This window comes from Dipteris shenzhenensis, chromosome 5, assembly GCF_047967505.1.
Source record: "Dipteris shenzhenensis isolate YYH24624 ecotype China chromosome 5, Dip_SZ_1.0, whole genome shotgun sequence".
Lineage (NCBI taxonomy): Eukaryota > Viridiplantae > Streptophyta > Polypodiopsida > Gleicheniales > Dipteridaceae > Dipteris > Dipteris shenzhenensis.
The window spans coordinates 14,717,748-14,726,943 of record NC_141600.1 but is presented as its reverse complement, the minus strand read 5'-3'; the positions used below and the strand labels follow the sequence as shown (position 1 = coordinate 14,726,943).

The following is a 9,196-nucleotide window of genomic DNA, read 5'->3' as shown; positions in this document are numbered from 1 at the left end:
ATAATCATTTGGTTATCGATTAAGTAACAGGTTTGTGCCTTAAGTATTTCATGGTTAGATAAGAAGATGGGATGAGTTGGCATCCTTGGCCTACTTTGCGGTGCATGTGGTGGATATTTATTAATGTGCCCCCTATTTCAATAGTGCTCCCTCCCCCTTCTAAGCATCATAATCCTCCCCGCTCTTCAACTCACTCCCTACTGCTATGCCTCCACCTCCTACCCTTTCCCTAGTGCTCATGGCCTCCTCTCAAGTGTGTGTGATTGTCCTCTCATGTTCTTTCTTCGCTCACGTCTTCTTACTTGCTGGCTATGTGAATTGCATGGGACGTGGGCATATCGTGCTCCTTAGACCTCCGTTGATGCGACACCATAGGTTGCTCCTTATTTCTCCTTCCTTGATACTTACTACCTTATTGATTTATCTAACTTGGATGCCTCTTCTGCTGTGTAGCCACTTGCACTATGCTTTATCATTTAACCTACTCTTACTGTACTATTGCTTAGCGTTGTGCCGTGCCACACCAGGTGTGTCATATCCCAGAGATGGGATTGCAAAGCTAGAGCTTACTGTGGAAATACCGTTGTTGCTAGCCTAGCTTGCACGGGTGTTTTACCGGCTATCTTGCTCCTCGTTGCCTCGCACACTCTCTCTGGTCCAGTATTCCTGAGTGGGTTGGAAGCTTTCAGTGCTACCTGCCTACTCATTGGTGTCCTTGGCCCTCCTAATTCCTTCTACCCTGGCTCCAATCATTGCGAATGATAGCATAGTCTTATGAGCTGGTTTAGCGCGCCTTCTCCATGAAGACCCCGGTAGCTAGTTCAATGCCCCTTCTCCATGAAGACATGGCTAAGAAAGCAACAATTGCAAAACTACATTTTCTTCGTTGGTATGTAGGTGTAGAATCCCCATCGTTGTTTTGTGTTAACTGTTGCATTATGTTTAGTGTTATTCTTAGTATTGGTTGTAGTTATTTTGTAGCGAGTTTTCGGTAATGTTAGTTTTAATGTTACTATTAACATTTCTTCTTTTATTTAGCCTTATAGGCCCGATTTTCTAAGGTTCTAGATAGTATTTTCTATGGACTAGGTTATCCTCAATTTGGTTGTTGTAAGTGTAAGGCTATAGTTGTGGCTGACTTACATTTTAACATCTTTATCCCGGTAAGTACTTGGTCATTAAGGAAATTATTTACTAAACGTCATCTTCTTTCTTTCTTGGTATATAATTGCATATGTCCCCCTAAAAAAATTTCTTTGCCTTTCTATTTTTTTTACAGGATTTTGTGTTTCCATCTTTTTAACCCTTTAGTAATGCATGCACACACACACACACACACACACACACACACACATGTATGTATGAACGTATGTATGTGTGTGCATACATACGTTGTGTGGATAAAAATGTAAAAAAGTTTTTCACTTGTTGCATGCTGATGGGTAGGTGCATAGCTATGTACATAGCTAGTTAGTGGTGGCTTTGAGCTATGGACACCCTCATGATAGAATCCACACTAATGATATATTGTCTTGAGATGGTATACTTCTACAGGGACTTTTAGGAAGATGATGGAAAGTAGTGTGGTTGCAGTAGGCAATCCAAAGTATGGTTTCAGAGTGTGATGGTGTTTTGTTGAGGGATGACATGTGTTCTTCATGGTTGTCCTATGCCATATGTGCATGAAAGCATGAGCTTTTTCGTTGAGAATGCCTTGCTTCTAGTGTGTCATGATTGGCTTCAGGGTTGTGTGATAGTCTGCGGGGAAGTGAGCATTAAATGCTGGTTAGGAGGTTATGTGCATTGGTATGCCTAAGGTTGAAATATAGGCACTAATAGCCATGGTATAAAGTTCGGTGGAGAGTGGGACAGTGGTGAAAAGGCAAAAGATGATGTGGCACATATAAAAAAAGTATCCATGCAAAGGTGGCTACGTGAAGATGAGGCAAAGGAGCTTTTGGAGGGCGAGGTGGCGAGATTGCATGGGAGAGAAGACACCGGAGAGCTTCATGAGCTCTAGAAGGAGGGAGAAGCTGGAGTCATCTAGAGGATGGGAGCTCCATGAGCAAGGATATGGGACAATGGGGGGATTTTTATTCTAGGAGCTAAGGGGTCGCTAATAGGAGGCCATCAGTAGGAGGAATTGGGAAGGCAAGAGATCTGTAAGTGCTTGAGGAGCAAGTAGGAAGCCGCAGTACTGTGTATTATTGCATGAAGGAGAGGCGATGAGTTGGCAAGAAGGGAAGCTTGGGAGAAAAGGCCTAGATCGAAAGCTAGAAGGGAATCACGACTGCAAGAGGAAGACGTGAGCTTGGGGGAGCATGCGAGCTCAGAGGGGCTCCTTGCATTGTCATGACTCCCACACGGGACATGATCATCAAGCGGGAAGAAGGGGGTGAGCGAATAGGAGGTGGCTTTGAATATAGAGGCGGATCTTGTCCAAAAGCAAGACTGAGGTTTCGGACAAGCTCTACGAGATTGGAACGGGGAAATACCCAACTTTGCAAATAGGAGACACACACTAATCTAGATGCATCAACATTTGTGAGAGCAAAGCTCTATGATCGAAAGGGCTGCATGGTTCTGTGGGGATGCCGAGAAGATACGTAAAAAGGAGAGACCTGGAGCTACATGAAGGACTATTGGAAGGACTAATGGAGAGCAAGGAAATGCTATAGATGGAGTTTTGTGGATGAGGGTGCCAACTCCATATGCAACTAGTGAGCCTCGATAGAATGTGAGCTTTGTGAGCTCGGGAGGAAGGGAGAGGGTGCAGGGATGGAGATGATTGCACAAAGGGAGAGATGGGCAATAGAGGGAGAGTGGAGAGGCCTTTGGTGGGGGGTACATGACAGAAAGGAAGGTTGATGGGAGAAGGAGCTTGGAGAGGAGGTGGAATCCGGCTGGGAAGTCGATTATTGCTTGGAGGCTAGAGCCTTGGGATGTGGTGAGAGGCATCACTATTACATGGAGAACCTTGGAAGGAGGGTCGTGAGCTCCAAGAACTTTGGAATGCAGTAGGACCAGCTATGGGAGGCAACAAAGCAGTTGGTTGTCGATTACACGAGATCATGGAGGGCATACAATGTGCGTAAGAGAGGATTGAAGTGGATGGGAGGTGTGTGAGTGGGAAGCTCTAGTCTGACCATGGATATCACTACCATATAAGGTGGGTATAGAGTGAGCAAGAGAATAGCTATGAGGTAGTTATTATAGCTTGAAGGCAAAGATGAGCAGAATGGTGAGTTGCATCATTTCTAGTGTTTGATGATGAATTGGAGGAAATGTGGCCAGAGTGTGAGTTGTATCAGAAGGTGTGTATAGAGAAGGATGTTGAATGAATGCCTTTACCTTGTGATTGTGCTGTTCACTTGCTTTAAATGTGGATGAGGGTGGCTGTGAAGGCGGTCTAGGCTCTACTGCTTTTGTCCATCCATGTTTTGGTGCCTCCACGGAGGAGCTCACTTGAGTTTACAACACTGAAAGAGCAGATGTTCTGAGCTGTGTTACAAGAAATGGGGAGAAATCCACACATGAGAGTGATATAGTGTGAGTGGTGTGGAGAATGTGGTAACAGGAAGGACAGATGCATTGAAGTCCAGCTACATGTGATCAACACTGCTACTAGGGTGAATGTGAGGCCGGTTCCAAGATCGGATCTAGCCAATGCGGGACAACAGATAGTACCAACTGCGGATGAGATTCTCGCATGGACAAGAAGAAATGCAGATGCGTTGTGTTCTATCTCTGTTCTATTGTGGCGTTAATTCAACATGTCACCACAACAAAGGAGGCATGGCTGGTCTTGAAAAGTCAGTACGAGACCATGAATCAGATGCGGATTCAGAATCTGGAGACTCAACTTGCAAATGAGAAGTTTTTGAGTCTGAAGCGGCAGAGAAGTTCATCACCAGGGTGAAGAATCTGCACGATCAGATGACTGCGATTGGCATCACCATCACTAGTGAGAATCTAGCACGAAGGTGCATACAGATTCTCCCACCAAAGTACGATGGTCTTGTTATGGCACTGAATACACAGAATAGAAATCCGCCTCTCAACTTTGAGGATTTCAACGTGATGCTTTTGGAGGAGGAGATGCATTGAAAGACGAGAACTAGAGAAGATTCGGCTTTCTAGACCAGATCAAAGAAAGGTAAGGGTAAGAACTCTAGTAACCCATCTTCTTCTGATGATAAAAAGAGAAAGAAGAAGATCAAGTGCTTCTATTGCAACAAGGCAGGGCACAAGCAGAATGAGTGCCACAAGAAGATTGCAGATGAGAAGAACGGAGTGAAGAAAGAGTCCAGCAACAGCGCACAGGTAGTACCCATAGAGCTGTTCGTCGCAATTGAGGAGATTTGCATGGAGGTAGTTCATGTACCTGTAGATGAACCTTGGATCATTGACAGTGGTGCATTGCGCCACATGACGAGTTGGAAGGATTGGTATACCTCTCTACAGCCGGTAGGGAATGACATCTGGTAGCAGTCGGCAATGATGCAAAATGTCCAGCAAAAGGAAAAGGTACGATTGCTCTCAAGTCAGATGGAGTTGTAAAACAGTTGTCTGATGTTCTTTATGTGCCAGATATCAAGAGGAACTTTTTGTCCATTTTTGCGATCACGGATCGGGACCTCGAAGTTCAATTCGATAAGAATGGTGCACAGATCCTAGATCTTCAAGGAAAGGTCATTGGTAAAGGCTGTGTACCTTTACCAATGACCTTCCAGATTCCTTGAAGATCCAAAATCTGTGTGCCATTCTTATCGAAGTGAACTTTGAGGTCCCGATCCATGATCGTAGAAACGGACAATAAGTTCCTCTTGATATCTGGCACATAAAGAACATCTGACAACTGTTTTACAACTCCATCTAACTTGAGAGCAATCGTACCTTTTCCTTTTGCTAGACATTTTGCATCATTGTCAACTGCTACCAGAATGTCATTCCCTACCGGATGTAGAGAGGTATACCAATCCTTCCAACTGGTCATGTGGCGCGATGCACCACTATCAATAATCCAAGGTTCATCCGTAGGTACATGAACTGCCTTCATGCAAATCTCCTCAATTGCTACAAACAGCTCTACTAGTACTGCCTTCGTGCTGTTGCTGGACTCATGCTTTACTCCGTTCTTCTCATCTGCAATCTTCTTCCGGCACTCATTCTGCTTGTGCCCTACCTTGTTGTAATAGAAGCACTTGATCTTCTTCTTTCTCTTTTTATCATCAAAAGAAGATGGGTTACCAAAGTCCTTACCTTACCTTTCTTTGATCCAACCAAGAAAGCCGAATCTTCTCCAGTCCTCATCTTTTGATGCACCTCCTCCTCCAGAAGCATTGCACTGAAATCCTCAAAGTTGAGGGGCGGATTTCTATTCTGCATATTCAGCGCTGTAACAAGACTGTCATACTTTGGTGGGAGAATCCATATGCACCTTCATGCTAGATTCTCGCTGGTGATGGTGATGCCAATCGCAGTCATCTGGTCATGTAGATTCTTCACCCTGGTGATGAACTTCTCTACTGTTTCAGACTCAGACAATTTCTCATTCGCGAGTTGAGTCTCCGGATTCTGAATCCGTGTCTAATTCATGGTCTCATACTGATTTTTCAAGACCGTCCATGCCTCCTCCGCTGTGGTGATATGTTGAATTAACGCCATGACAGAATCACTTACACTGTAGACAATAGAACATAGTGCATCTGCATTTCTTCATGTCCACGTGAGAATCTCATTCGCAGTTGGTACTATCTATTGTCCTGCATTGGCTGGATGCGGTCTCACAACCGGCTTCACATCAACCCTAGTAGCAGTATACCAAAGCTCATATGCGCTTAGGATGGTCTTCATCTTGAACTTCCAGAGTGGATAGTTAGTGCCATCCAACTTTCCACTTTCGCCGAATAGTGGGATTCACAGTCTTGCGGGCTGGGCCATCTCTCACAATCTGCTCACAAATAGAAACACACTACTAAATCTTCTTGCTAGAGCCCAAGCTCTGATATCATGTAAGAAAACAATACAACGTCTGTGCTCAACAAATAATAGAATCTCATATGCAAAAGAGAAAAGCAGATAGTATGAAGAATCAAAATTTTGATTACTGTAAAATTGATACAATAGATGGAACTGCCTCCTAGCTGTGCACTCTTGTGTGAGAAGCTTTGATGGCATGCTGGAAACAGTAGAGGACAGAGGCTGGATGCTAAGGAATCAGGGTTGCTATAGCCAGTGATGATGATGGGCTTCACGAGCTTGCTCTTATATAGCCACCAGTCGTAGTCAGTTAGACCCAATTGGGTGACCGCCCAAAATGGCCGACTGGAGGTCGGTCCCGAAATAGGCCATCGACCACATGTTAGAACCATGGTGCAGAATAGAGCAACTGACCTATCTGGGATATCTGGGGCTCCAAATGGGCCCCGCATCCTGAGAGTGGGCTGCCCCGAGAAATGCTCCATCTACCCTCAGTGCGGTCAGTCATGGGATGCCTTCCCGCACTTGCATGTAGCCTAGTTGGCAATGTACCAACTCTATCTGAAGCCATCCAGCCATCAGGCCACACATGGCCCCCATCTGGTGTCCAAACCAGGACCTACTGGATAGCCGAGCTACTCAAATGCCTTCTCCTCATATGGGGGGCTTACAAGTAGAGTTAGCTAGTTCCCGCGTAGTTACACGAGAGTGGAGCATTGATATCTAACACATTTGACAATGCAACACCTAACCAAATGGGGTTTATATCGTCACTCGGCCTAACCAAAATAAAATCGTTTTGTTTCACATCCACCTCTGGTTTAGATTCTTCTCTTGGCTTATTACATGCAGGGCCACAGTAATGGTCCTCTAGGTCTTCCAAGCCCATAGTCTCAGCATCTTCTATGTCCATTTCATCATTAACCAAGCTATCTTTCCATTGGATCTTTGGCCAAAAGTCATGACTAAGTTTCTCATGTTGTATAGTGGGCTTCTGCATGCAAGAAATCAATGTCTCGCAATATTGAATGACAGGTGATATCTAGTTTGAGTAACCAAGATGAGATCTCCAATCTTCCACATGCTTCTTGATTCCCAAAATTATAACATCTTTATCATTTAAGTATGTTCATATAGGAACATCATTAGGAATTTTTGATGCTAGGATTGCTCTACCTTTTGCATCACATTTCCATAATTGAATACCTTCTAGTGGCTTCTATTGACCTGATTTTTGATGCATCATATATTGAAACACTGGATCACCATCACACATGAAAAACCGAAACTGCAATGGTTTTGAATGTCCCACCAAAGCCTCTTTTCCTTCACACAAGTACCCCTTGACAAATGTTTTGAAATCAGGAACCTCTTGAATTACAAATGGAGATGGACGAGAATTTTGGCACTCATTGAAGGATCGCATCAAATGAGGAAATGTGAAAGTACAACTTGTTCTTAGTTTCTCTGAGAATCTACTAAACAATGAATCAATGTCCTCGTGTATGTCCCACCATCAAGAACCCTAGTTGGATCATTTGAAAGACTCCACGTGCAACATGCAAGGACAAGAATGCAAACAAGTATCTATTTTTATTTTCAGAACCATAGTTGTCTACCTGTAAGAGTAGTACTCGTGGAAGCTGCTTGTACTCTCTACTGGATGAAGTTATCCTTGAACTTGTTGTAGTCTCAATGTCATATTTATATAGTTCTCCTTTTGAAAGTCCATCTTCATGCATGTGGCAATCTAATGCATCTCTTGACATCAATGTAGAGAATAAATCTTGCCTTCTGCTATCATGCTTGTTTGAAAGATCACCATATATGTGCTTGTCCAACCTCTCAAGGTTTTGCAAACATAGTGACAATGAACCAATGTGAAATTAGGGTCACTCTTCCAATATTGTAAAGAGAAGTTTCCATATGCCAATTGCCCATGTCCATGAGTGAGCATCCCTGTTAAGGCTACAGGAAGTTGCACGATACGATTCAATGATTTTGGTATAGGTTGTAGCCTTGGTATGCAAGTCTTCATTTGATCCATCTTGTCATGAATGATGCAAAGATTCTTCGGGTCCAACTCTGAAGACAACCTCCATGCATAATATAGGCTTTTGCAAGATGTGTGCTGCAACCTCTGTGCTCGTCTCTTTAGTAGCAACCATTCCCCCTCACTTTCTATCTTCGTTCTTTCTAGCTTCATTTTAAGTTTAGAGCAAATGTCGCACTTGGAGAATGTACTTGTCTTTGATAGACTAACTTGTTTGAATACAGTTTTCCATAATCTGCTAAATGTTGACCTTGACAAAGGACTGCACTTAAACCTCTCCATTGTTTTGTTGACTTCTCGCCAAATATCCACTTGCTTGTATATGGACGAGATGACCATTTGTGTCTCACGTTCCCCTGTCATCATTGTACGACTTTTATGGGGCATTTTATCTACATTACGCTTAACAAACATTTGAATCACAGCTTTCCCAACCTCCACATGCCTCATTCTATTTCGTATTATCTCCTTATTTCCATGCATAGCTTTTTGTGCTCCAAGATCATGTTTTTTCTTGTACCTATAAAAAGTAGTCTTTGGAATTCCCTATATTGTGTACCAAGCCTTGCAACAAACATTCATGTTTCCTATGAAGAACAACAATCCACTCATATGTCCCTCAACCATCTTGGATGTTTGTAAGTTGTTGTAAATGTGATTCACGTGATGAGAAAAACATTGACCCCAGTAATCTTGTCGCACATTCAAAACCATTTCTCAATCAGCAACTTGACAACAATGTTCCTTACAACAATCAATACTTGCAACCCTTTGGATAGCCTGTTGTGTCGCCTTCATGGCCAACCTTGTTTCGCTTTCATTATTTTCCTTCGTTTTCCTATTTATCATCCTTTATGGTCATTTACTTTTTAGATGTTTGATGTCATCAGTAGAAGGGAAAGACTGTGCAATATTGTCCTCATTTTCATAAGGTTCTCTTAGCAACAACCTACTACCATCCTCCAATGTAAGTTGCTCTATTGTCCATTTTAGCAACTTCACCTGAAGACCATCCTCTACAGACTGATTACTAGCACCATCTCTCATGGCATAATAGGTATGACATGCCACCATCTATTATTATCCACCATTGGTTGATAGACAACCTAATTCAAACACAAATACAGTCATGTTATTTTCCTTGCATCGAAGGTATCAAAT

The 9,196-nt window shown here is 43.2% G+C and overlaps 1 pseudogene; it reads right to left on the bottom strand.

Moving 5' to 3' along the window:
- Positions 1 to 6,956: 6,956 nt before the first annotated feature.
- On the bottom strand, positions 6,957 to 8,518 carry LOC147901661 (uncharacterized; annotated as a pseudogene).
- Positions 8,519 to 9,196: the final 678 nt, after the last annotated feature.